Source organism: Anolis sagrei, chromosome 6, assembly GCF_037176765.1.
Source record: "Anolis sagrei isolate rAnoSag1 chromosome 6, rAnoSag1.mat, whole genome shotgun sequence".
Taxonomy (NCBI): domain Eukaryota; kingdom Metazoa; phylum Chordata; class Lepidosauria; order Squamata; family Dactyloidae; genus Anolis; species Anolis sagrei.
The window spans coordinates 99,498,709-99,511,770 of record NC_090026.1 but is presented as its reverse complement, the minus strand read 5'-3'; the positions used below and the strand labels follow the sequence as shown (position 1 = coordinate 99,511,770).

At 39.5% G+C, this 13,062-nt stretch overlaps 1 protein-coding gene across 4 annotated transcripts in view; it reads left to right on the top strand.

Annotated features, from left to right (window-relative positions):
• NXPH1 (neurexophilin 1) overlaps nucleotides 1-13,062 on the top strand; it is a 197,285-nt gene that overhangs the window by 135,439 nt on the left and 48,784 nt on the right. The gene's annotated exons all lie outside the window — the stretch shown is intronic.

Genomic DNA, 13,062 nt, shown 5'->3' with positions numbered 1-13,062 from the left:
TCTGTATTGCTTCTCCATTCTCCACCAGTAATGAATAGCCACAGGGGCCCTGCGAAGGATCTCACCTGTCTAGGATTTTCCTCCCCAGGATTCCCCAGTGCTTAAGAAACCTGTTTCACATATGTTCCCCAGTCATTTTAGAATATTCTTTCCATCAACTTGTCAGGTACCTTTAATGGTGGCATAGAAGAGGAAATTCCCCCTCCCACACATGGCCACTTTTAAGTCTACACGAATATTCCATCCTATAGTGCTGTGTTAGTCCTATCCTTCAAAGTATTTTGTGTCTTTAACAGCCAATCCTTGCAGCCACTCAGATGTGCCGTTTGTTGTCCTCTAAAACAAAGTGTGCTTTCCCCGCCTAGAGATGGTGGGAGAAGGGAGTCCAGTTTTGATGATGCGTAGCAACAGGAAAGGAGGAATGCCTTTTGCTGAAGTTGCCTGCCCACCATGCTGTTGAGATTGTAAGGGGCAGGATTTCTGAAAAGAAAAAAACAGGGAAGCCTTCATTAATTAAAATTAATGGCCTCAGGAAGGGCATTTCATTTCTATTTCTATGGGGTCTAGGAATGAAGAAATTCCCTTAGAGCATTTAAGAAGTTGATGATGAATGAAAAAGGGAGGAGAACCAGATTTTGCTACCTGAGTGACAGAAATGTGATATTTAACACTGACTGCTTTGCCAGCTGTCCCTCAACACGTTGACGTGTCCAAGCTTGGTAGTTATGACCAATAAATGTCAACCATTTCATAGTGCATTTCAGGATAATCTTACCCCAAATTCAATTCTATTCAAAAGTTTTAAATACACATTTTGATATGAGTGCTTTCCAAAATAATATGGTGCAATACATAAATAAAATCATGGATGACTAAGATCCCAGTTCAGATTTTGTTCTCAGAAACCATGTGTATGTATGTGCTCATGCACATTGTATATTTGTGAGAGATGAGAGTAGTTGTGGCTGGTGGTTTCATATCAATGGGATTATTTATTTATCATATCAGGAGCGAACAAAACAGTTGCATTGTATTTTAAAAAAGAGTTTGAAAACTTGGCATTCTATTAAATGTCCTTTGACCAGTAGCTGGCCACTTGGATTGCCTCTGGTGTTGCTATAAGAAGGTCCTCCATTGTGCATGTGGCAGGGCTCAGGTTGCATTGTAGTAGATGGTCTGTGGTTTGCTCTTCTCCACACTCGCATGTTGTGGACTCCACTTTGTAGCCTCATTTCTTAAGGGTGGCTCTGCATCTCGTAGTGCCAGAATGCAGTCTGTTCAGCACCTTCTAAGTCACCCAGTTTTCTGTGTGCCCAGGAGGGAGTCTCTCATTTGGTATCAGCCAAAGAGGATGCGGCTCTTAATGAGATATGCCGCATTATCACACTCCATGATGAGCCACATTCACTGGATCAACATGTTTTAGCGTGGTGAGATGTGTTCCACACTGGATATGTATACTCAGCAGCAGAGTAGCAAAGTGCAAGGGCAGATGTCTTTACTATATCTGGTTGTGATCCTCAGGTTGTGCAAGTCAGCTTTTGTATGATATTGTTTCTAGCGCTCACTTTTTGCTTGATATTCAGGCAGTCAGTGGGGTGCTGATGGTGCTGAATGTACTCTAGGTTTTAATCTGAATGTCTAATTTTGGACTAAATCCCAGAGTGGAATGACCAGCCTATTGAATCAGGTACCACTGCTTGGAAGAAAAGCATTATGGCAAAGATAGATATAAAATCAACATGATCATGGATGCTAAAATGGCTATTTTTATCCCTCATGATTATTTAAATCTTCTATAAGAATAAGCGGCTTCCAGTGTCAGGAGACAGGAAAATATTGTAAATGATGTTAGCTGCTTGTGATATTCTGGAGAAGTGATGATAAACTTGCCTCATGCTGGAGCTGTTTAGTCATTGTCTCATTCTCTTAAGACATTAAGCTTAGAAATGGATGCTTGGCATATGGATGGTGGGTTTCATGTGGTTCCCAAAGCCATTTTCTATAACCTGACTGATCCTTCATTTTATTTACTCTATATACTCATGTATAAGTCACAAATTGTAGTCAAAATATCAAACCCAAAAAACTGGATCGACATATCCATAGCTTAATATAAATATTGTAGCTCTACTCTTATTTTTTTAAAAAAAACATACCCTTCTCTGAGTACAAGTGGTGAAAAGTGAGAGTGTAGTCCATCTCAGGAGAACCTAAAAGAGGCTCTGAATCCCTCAACTATTTCCAACATTGTGCTGCTTCGGGCCATTTTTAATGCCTGAGCAGGAAAAGGGTGGCAGCAGCAGTTGGGATTGCTGGTCCCCAGATGTGGTGCTGGCATTTTCACCTCTCCATGGAACAACCCATGATATATCCATAAGTCATATCAAAATCAAGAATTTTGGCCCTAATGCTTGCCCACAACTTACACATGAGGTCAACTTATTCATGAGTAGATAACCTAGGGTGAACTTGTATTCAAATTTATTTTGGGGTGCCCAATGTCCCCTGGAACTCAATGGCCCTTTCTTCTGAGTAAACATATACAAGATCCTACCAGGAAAGAGTCATTTAAGTATTGTAGCCCTAACAACTTCACTTCCCAACTATGCCTGCTGTCCTTGATTGACATGATTGAGAATGGGAGGCTAATTTTCTATGCAGTTCTTGGCAATGTGAGTCAAGAACTAAAGATCCAGCAGTTTATTCCCCCATGCCACAAGCATCCAAAGCCTGAGATTTGAAAGAATTCAACCAAACAGTTCCTAGCTATGCACGTGTATATCCCAGCTACTTGATCTTTGTGCAGCACCTCACAGTTTCCCTTTTAATTTGGCTTTACAAAATGCAAGAATGCTCTGTGAATGAATAACATATTCCATAGGTTCCCAGTGATTGCCCAGATGTACCATTTATCTTGCCAAGATTCCTTGGACTTACAATCACCTGCAGTGTTCAGAAACATGATGCCTGTGTAGCTTTTCTTTCCTTCATTAGCCCGTTTGTTGAAGATGACGTAAGTCGGTGCCATTATCTATTGCCAGGAAAAAAGCAGATGAATGTACATCTAAGATTTCTTTCATGAATTTGACATGAGCAGCTGACACATACACACGCTGCCTGTGGCTTTAAGATTTAGATCTGTGGATAACACCTGGTTATTTTTATTTCACATTTTTATGTGCATAGTACAATATCTTCCTTTGTTAGTGCAGAACATTTCCTCTCATGTCCTATGGACAGCCAGTACATATGGAATCCAGCATGCTGTAGTGCTTTGAGATTGGATACAAGGGTTCAAATCCCTGCTCAGTTAGGAAACCTACTGGGTGGCCCTGAGCAAATTATATTCTGAACAAATTTTGTGTTGCTTTAGGGTTGCCTAAATCTGAAATGGTTTGAGAACATACACAACAACAGTTAATAGAGTGGTGTAAAAATTCAGTGTGAGACATCTAGAATCTGTGTTCTTCTCTCTGCATAGCCACAAGTCTTGAGTAATCTTGGTGTAGCTGCAGCTTTTACCCAGTGATATAACTTGGGAGGAAAGAGCCTTCCAAATGAGATTTCCACACTTCCCATTGAAATTTCTTCCAAAGCCTCCAGGTTTCTAGCCATGCAGAGCATGAGACATCGTTCATATTTAAAACTCATATTTCAGTGTGGACCTAAGCTATATAGCTATTGTTGTTCCAGCTTGTTGGCAGTCTTGCTCACCACCCTTTTAGATGTTTTTGATCTAGGTGTCCTTCCCAAGTCTAGCATGATATTGTAACAGTCACAGCCGTTGTGGCCCTTTGCCTATTTATTCAATAAGTAATAGCATTTTCCATGAAAGAAACATGGCTGGTTTGTTTTTTATTGGTTTGCAGAAGCCCCAGGCAGCTCGGCTAACTATCAGGAATTCTGGGAGCTAAAGCCCAAACCACCTGGTGCACCAAACCATGATTTTAGTAGACAAACAACACTCTATTCTAACTTTTGGATGATTTCAGAGAAGCTGGAAAAGATCCCTTTGTATTGATCTCCATGGCTTCATGCCCTATACAAACTGAAAATATAAATAGTGCCAAAATTGTAGTCCTTTGAGAAGTAATAATGATGATGATGAGGAGGATGATGATGATGATGATATAATAAAACTTTATTTCTAGACCGCCCTCTCTGCTGAAAGGGAATCAGGGTGGTTTACATACAGAGACAGGCAAACATTCAATGCCTTACAAAGTACAAACAACATAAGAAATAATACAAAATAATAACAGTAATAAACTTAAAATGAAAAAAATTAAATATTGAAATGGGAACTAGGTAGCAAGAAACCAATTAGACAATAAAACCAAATAGACAGTGAAAATTAAACATATATAATTAAAAGCAGTTAAAATAAATTGCATTTGAAATTACTAACAGAGGTGTTTATTAAAAAAGTATATGGTAGTTGTGTCATACAGTGCAAATGGTTCACCGATGTTCCAGTGAATTAAAGTATCTTAGTCATTTTCTCTACATACGCTAAGGTGCATAAGTGTGTTTTCAGAAGTTTCTTAAAGGAGAGGAGTGTGGGAGTCATTTTTATTTCTTTAGGGAGGGAGTTCTAGAGACAGGGAGTGATCAGGGAGAAGGCCCCTCCCACCAGCCATGCTTGAGACAGGGGGTGTTACCGAGAGCAGGGCCTCCTCTGCTAATTTCAGTGCACTAGATGGCCTATTTAGGGAGATGCAATTGGACAGATAGCCTGGACCCAAACAATTTAGGGCATTATAGGTAACGACCATATGAATGGGGAATTTAAACACTGTCAAACTATAAGCTGCTCTGCCTTCAGTTAGACAGTCCATTTAAATAATGTGCATAGAGCTTATTTAAGTTTTCCCATGAATATTCAGGCCTAGACGTCACCTTCTCCTGGACCTTAGCTGCAGGCCTGCAAAGAAGGTGCTAATTCCCATCAGGCTGCTGTTAAGTGAAAACAGCATGCAGTGCCTTCTGATCTGATGGTTCTGCCTGTGATTACCATTTTTGACTTTTGAAGAAATCTCTTAGTTATTTTAAGTTACTTGGCTTTTCCAAGCACAGAGGCATTCACATACCAATGTGTTACTAATTTAAATTGAAATCAAAATGCTGGTATATTTGGGCCTAAAATAAATGTAGGCTTAATCTTGCATCGAGCAAGCAATAATTGCAGGTGCCTTTACAGCATTTTGCCTGATTGCAGTTTCAATATCTCCCATAGGCAGCTGTAGTGAAGAGTGTGCCATTGGGGTATGTTTTTTTCAATCTCCTCAGGATTGTGAATTTCTCAATTTATTGCTGCAATTGTCCTGAGGATTATCATTACACATTGATAGTTCAGGGGGGTCTCAAATGTTGTTGCCTTCTTACAGGTGGTCCCTCAGATGGAAGACTTGGCTATGACCAGAAACCTGTTCTTTCCTATTTATTGTATGTCAAGATGGGATGACAATATTTTGTTTGTTATGAACAGTATCAGCCTTAGTACAGTGGGGTTTATATCTGAGTAACATGTATCGGATTGGACTGTGATTATTTAGTCCTATTGGAAAGATAAATTATGACCTCCTTTACTGCTGCCATGCTGGCCAGTTTCAAAAATTTGGCAAAGGTGGTCACTCAGGAATTAGGAAAGGGTAGATGAGTAGTTCACAACCTATGGGTCCCAGATGTTTTGGCCTTCAACTCCCAGAAATCCTAATAGCTGGTAATCTGACTGGGATTTCTGAGAGTTGCAGGCCAAAACACCTGGGGACCCACAGGTTGAGAACCACTTGGTTAGATAGTTGCAAGAAGTGAGTACATCTGTCAACATTTTGCAGATGAAAACCAAGCAACATCCGATTGTGGCTCAAGTGGCTAAAGTGTGTAATGATGAGGAAAAATATGCAAGCTAGGGGAGACTGCAGCGATTTGCATTTGCCTGAGGGCACATCCAGACAGCCCCTTTATTGTGATAACTCCCACAATAAAGAAGGGGCTGTCCAGATGACCCTGGTTTATAGTGAATTAATTAGTTAGTGGATTTATTCTGTGCCTTCTTGGAAGGCGCGGGATAAGCCCACTACTTCCGATGTTTAGACTGCAATTCAGACACCATTCCCACAGTTTTCTGGATGAAATTAGCCCAGAAGACTATGGGAATACCCACCCTCTCCCCCACAGTTCCCAAACCCATTTGAAAAGTAAGGAAAACTTCCCGGCCTCCAGTAGACTTTAGCCGGAGCACTCCCAGCACATAGAAATGACATGCCAGGAGAGGGGGTGGGGAGGAGGAAAATTGCTCCCCCCCTCTCCTGGCACATCATTTCTAGGCACCGGGTGACCTCCAGCTATAGTCTACTGGAGGATAAGTTTTCCTTACTTTTCAAAGGGGTTGGGAGGCTGTGGGGAAGGGTGGTAGGGCCTCCAGATGTTCTCACGGGCCAGTCCCATGAGAGCATCTGGACACCCACCTCAGAAAGTGCATGCTTTCTAGGGTGTGTGTAGACTGTTTTTTATACATGGATGGTTCTGGGATAAAGGCCTGTCTGGAACCACCCTGGGCCCACTGAGAAGTGCATCATTCCACCCCGTTTTCTCCTTTCTCTCCACTGAGTTTGAAATAAAAATGAGTTTTGTGTTTTGAGCTTGGTTTCAGTAGATGAAGAAAGCAGAGCAGAGGTTAAAGGGGTGGGGGAGGATGAAGCAAGAGAAACTGGGGCACTTTAAATTGTGAAGTTGGGACAATATTTGGGATTGTCTCTGCCAAATCAAGACTGTTGGAGGTTATGAGTGTAGCTATAAAATAAAGTTAGTGAAAGAAAGAGCCCAACTTAGTTAAACCTCAAAAATAATGTGTGTTCTTTGTCTGCAAAAGAGTCAAGGTTCAGTACCTAGGAATTCCAGGTCAGATTGTGAAAGAATCTCACTTGAAATCCCTTAGAGTGAATGCATAGACCAGCAAAGGAAATAATGTAGCCCTTTTGAGTATAAGTTGCAGCAACCTTGGCAAGCATAGATAGCCAATGGTTAAATACACTTACAGCTGCAGTCAAAAATATCCACATAATCCCTTAGCAAGAGTCAATTGATTGACTCATTAGAAATCTGGTGTTAAAGTAGTCATGATAAGGAAAAAGAAATCAAAGGGTACAAACAGAGGAAGAAGTGTAAGAGAAGAAACAAGTATCATTCAGATGGCATCAAAGGGTCACACAGTCACAATTCAAGGTATATACAACAATCTCCTTTCTTAAAGAGTGACAGAACATTGAGTATGCAAATACAGAAGTGGGCAATTCTTTGGGATGACTGAGCAACTCTGTCTTTTTGAATTTTGATGCAAACTGACCTTATCTGTACTTCCCAGACTAATGCCTGGATCAGCATGTAATTATCCTTCTAATTTCACATTTCTCCAAATTTTGCAATGCAATACTTGTTCAATAATATACCCAAATGCATTAAAATGCAAATTTTAGGAAGTGTGTTTAAATATGAATTTTTCCTGAGGATTAAAAATATTGCAGATCATTGCAGAAAATTAAAATGTAAAATTGGCACATCCTGAAAAAAGAGAGACTGATCAGTATTCAAGAACGGAACACACATTGTAGAGTAATAAACAGAACAATTATAGTATTGTGCTGGATGGGACACCATTATATTGCACGGAATGATCCTCTCAGTATGATTCCTCTAGCCTAAATCTAGTTGCAGTGTGTATGTCTCACTTAACAAAGTCAATGAGTTCATTTTCTAGGGTGGAGTCCAGAAATCCAAGAAGGCTGTTTAACTGGATGAATCACACGTACCGCTCTTATATACGTACTCTGTTATATTTGACTAATCAAAGGCTATTTGACGATTAAATGACCTTCTTTTATGTAGTTTCACTGTACTGTTGCCAACATCAAAAGACTAATTTATTTTTATTTTAACTATAGATGACACTGACGTACTTAAGCATTCATTGAAAATGGAATGTTATATATTGCTCATGCTTATGAAGACGTAGCTATAGGTAAGCATGGATATAAGGTTTGCACTTTATAGAAAATAAAGACTGCACTGCAGTCCAGAAATATTTAGTCCTAACATTTGGGCATGGGAATTACATAATATGGCAGGCATCCACCAGTGGAATGGACATCACTGATGAAATGGATTTCACTTTCCATTTCAAGCCCACACTTTCCCTGCAATACAGATCTATTTTAGACATTGTATGGAGAGATCTGAAATGATGGCATCTAAGGAGAATCTCCACTGTGTGAGCAACATTTGGTTATGTTATTGGATGTAGTCAGTAGTACAACTTGGGTTGATATCACCCAGTGTGGTAACTCATGGTGTAACTTCCATGAACCTATTCCTGTACCAGACCATACCATAACACTGTAGCAAAAATATAAAAAAATTGACAGCAGTGCATGCTTGAACTGCATGCAGATGAAACTACATGGTTTGAAACTTCATTGCAATTATGTAATAATGACAGCTTTGACCAGAGTGCATGCATACGAGAAGGTTAGAAAAGCAAATGAACAGAGTTTTAGCTTGTAGGCATATAGATGCAGGGCATGTAAGCTGTATTACAAAAGTTATGGTTATATCTAAGTATAAGGATAGTTTTATAAAAAAATTAATTCATTTTGTTGAAATTTATAGATTCCAAAATGTTCTAGACAGTAATTTTGGTGTCACTCCTTCTCAGTGCAATCTGCACCCTCTACATTTCCCACTGAATGTAGTCCATAGTGACTTCTGTAATAGCATAATAACATTTTGTTTTCACATGCTTTATTTTCATCGATGTAGACATTATGCCTAAACAGTGAAATTCAATAGGAAGAAATTAAGCGTGAAACTAGTATGTACATCAATAAATAAAACAAGATTAATTTAATAATGTAATCAAACAATCTTCAATAGAATAGGTATCCATTTTAATCTAGTTTAACTAAGCTGTGTATCTTTCACGGTACTGATAAAATTATGAATACTCCGCTATCAATTTTTCCTTCTAAATCAATGAAAACAACCCTGATTAATTCCCATTTAAGTAGTGAAGCTACTAAGTACATGAAGTGCACTCTTCTTTGTGCTTTAAGTGTTGTGTTTACCTTCTCTTTTGTTACCTTGTCTGCATGTTGAGGTGCTTACTTGCTTGCTGTTTATATTTATGACCCACCAGATTTTTTCTGGAGTATGTCGGAATAATAGTTCTTGGGGTTATAAATATCATAAGAACCTCCTTCACACCTGGCTGTGTTCATTTTTCAATCAAATTCACTCCTATAACTCCTTTGCTTAAGATAGCTTCCTTGGACGAGGACAGTATATTGAATTATTGTCCTCTTTCCAAATTGCCTTTGCAGAGATGAGAGTGAAACTGCATTGTTGCAACATTTTACCAATAATAACCTCCAAAAGTAAACACTGTCTGTAGGATACATTCAGGCAGATGTTTGGCAGTATTGCAACACTAAAGTGGGCTTTAAGGACAACTCCAAATAACTTTTTTCACCGATAACTTTAGAAACTTTATTATTAATAAAACTGGAACAATTAGAGATAACAAACAACTAGGAGATAGATTGATCAGGTAGGTCTTGGATAAAATACACTTCATTTTATTTTGGGAGGTTGCCACTTTGAAAGAGGGTATAATGTACCCTTTAGAGAATGTTCCTGGACTCAAAACTGTACACAAACTATGTACCACTTCATCACATTGTTGTGTCACATGTTTTCAAGTTGACTTCAATTTGTGGTAGCTGTATTATAGAATCATAGAATCAAAGAGTTGGAAGAGACCTCATGGGCCATCCAGTCCAACCCCCTGCCAAGAAGCAGGAATATTGCATTCAAATCACCCCTGACAAATGGCCATCCAGCCTCTGCTTAAAAGCTTCCAAAGAAGGAGCCTTCACCACACTCCGGGGCAGAGAGTTCCACTGCTGAACGGCTCTCACAGTCAGGAAGTTCTTCCTAATGTTCAGATGGAATCTCCTCTCTTGTAGTTTGAAGCCATTGTTCCGCGTCCTAATCTCCAAGGAAACAGAAAACAAGCTTGCTCCCTCCTCCCTGTGGCTTCCTCTCACATATTTATACATGGCTATCATATCTCCTCTCAGCCTTCTCTTCTTCAGGCTAAACATGCCCAGTTCCCTAAGCCGCTCCTCATAGGGCTTGTTCTCCAGATCCTTGATCATTTTAGTCGCCCTCCTCTGGACACATTCCAGCTTGTCAATATCTCTCTTGAATTGTGGTGCCCAGAATTGGACACAATATTCCAGATGTGGTCTAACCAAAGCAGAATAGAGGGGTAGCATTACTTCCTTAGATCTAGACACTATGCTCCTATTGATGCAGGCCAAAATCCCATTGGCTTTTTTTGCCGCCACATCACATTGTTGGCTCATGTTTAACTTGTTGTCCACGAGGACTCCAAGATCTTTTTCACATGTACTGCTCTCGAGCCAGGCGTCACCCATTCTGTATCTTTGCATTTCATTTTTTCTGCCAAAGTGGAGTATCTTGCATTTGTCACTGTTGAACTTGGCCTCACATGTATTATTGGTTTATCATTACTTTTCTCTAAGACCTGGGACCAAATCACACTGAGGTCAAAAGCTGGGCAGCAGTGTGGGGAGTTACTACAGTGTGTGGCAAATTTGGCAGGCAGCAGGGGGAAAACATTGCCCTGTGCCCCACACGGCCTGCTGTTCTATGGAAAGTGTCCTAGCACACTGCCAGGCTGCTTCTTCTACAGAGTCCCACCAGAAGTAGCCTTATGTTGTATGATGGCACCTGGCAGGCTCTGTCAAGGAAGCATCCTGTAAGCATGTAGGATGCTTCTCTTTCTCTGTGCAATGAAGTAGTGAGAGTGGAGTTTCTCAAACTGTGCCCCTCCAAATGTTTTGGACTTAAACTCCCAAAGTTCCTAACATCTGGTAAGCTGGCTGGGATTTCTGGGAGCTGAAGTCTAAAACACCTGGAGGAGCACAGTTTGAGAAACACTGGGCTAGAGTGTAAGACTTGTTCATAGTCACCAAGCGGATTTTTGTGATGGAACAGGATTTGTACTTTGACCTCCCAGAATCCTGATCCATCACCCAAACCACCAAATAAGTAGTGTCAAACCCATTTTCATGAAAGGCCATATCAGTCTTTTGTATAGCCTTCAAAGGGCCATTGAATTCATGGATAGAGAACATGGATACAAAGGACTGGCTATAATTTTTTTACATAGTGGTCAGTGCTCTTTAGTTTTTACCCCAAATGTTATTGAATGACAGCTTTCATAACTTTTGATGATCGGCCATGCATATTGGGGAGTATGGGAATTGCATCCCAACAACATTTGTGGCTCTTAGTTGGGGAAAGGTTAAAGGACATTTCAAAGTCAGACAGCATATTGGCAAGCCTTGTATCTAAATTCAAATCACACCATCCTGAATAAATAGAACAACCTTCAGCCTTCGAGATGTTACTGAATCACAACTCCCATCAGCTCTAGTCATGGTGTCACTGTCTACTGATGAGGAATACTGGAGTTGTAGTCCAGCATCTGAAGGGCCACAGAAAATGACATGGAGGGCTAGATTTGGTCCACAGCCTTAAGTTTGACAAATGTGCACTACATCACACTGGTTCTTTGGTATCCTATTGGTAATATTCTGTGCTTAGTTGAGAGGCTATGATGGCTTGGTAGCCATCATTGTAGAAATCTAGTTACTGTATATCAAGGGGAAGCAACTGATAGCCTTTGAGGGCCAGCTTCCAGTTAAAAACACATTACACATTCAAACATACATGTTGTGCACCAAATGTCCTTATGACCAGTTGAAAGGCTGTTTAAATAAGAAGATTTCTGCTTATTGGCAAAGAGAGAGCAGAGAGTGGGCTAGCTGAGATTCATTTGTAAGGAAATCCAATAATTAAGAGACTCCACATAGAAGATGAGTTGAGTGGGGAGGAGAGAGAATCCTGTTCCAAAGATTGTAGAACTTGGGTGGCTTAATATGCAGGATTTCATTGTTCATCCATGAAGTATAAAGTGATTCGGTGGAAAGCTTCACTATCGAATTACTGGTTAAAATCTTACTATATGGTTAGTTATTTCTATTTCTGATTATTATTTTCCATGTATTAATTGATTGGCAGGTGTCTAAGGATGAATATGTTTCATATTTGTAAATGGAAAAATGTAACAAAAAGAAGGAATTTCATGTGAATTAACAATAGTTTAAATGAATGCAATATACAGTATAGGCTGTTCCAATAATGTGTTAGAAAAAGCTTAATAGATAGTAGTTTGTTAAAAGACACCAGTCATTTCTAAAAGATTAAATACATTTTGACTTTATAGCAGAAGAAAACTGAACTGTTTGATATCATTGTTAGTGATTTGACTTTGTTTCTGAACTCTGTATTTTGGCTTTTGTTATGTTGCCTATTTCTGAAGGATAAATTCTGGATAATCCATGTGCTGGCAGAAAGACATTAGATTTTCAGAAAATTAATTAGACCATATTTGCATATGCATATCTCTTTTTTGCATCTAATGGATAAAAATAGCTCCCATTGATTGCCTGGGGAGTTCGGGATGACCCAGCATGGCTTAGTTTAGAAGAAAAATATACACAACAAAACAATCCCTTTATCCTTTCATACAGCCAATATGTAATCTATCATTATTTCAATTAAATAGTCACCAGTTTTTAAACTCAGTATGGAAGAAGATTGTGAGGCTTTGGATGCATCTACGTTGTAGACAGTTAAAGTAGTGCAGTTTGACACTGCTTTAACGGTCATGACTCAGTGCTATGGAATCATGGCAGTTTGGTGAGGCACCAGCACTATTTGACAAAGACAACTAAAGAAAGACCTTCTAAAATAACAAATCCCATGATTCTAAAGCATTGAGCCATGGTATTTAAAATGGTGTAAAACTGTGTTGATTCTACAGTATAGATTCACTTTTTTCTCAGCTACATATGTCTCAATGTGAAATATTTTGCAACATAGTTCAGTGGAAGTGGGGGAAAATGGTCT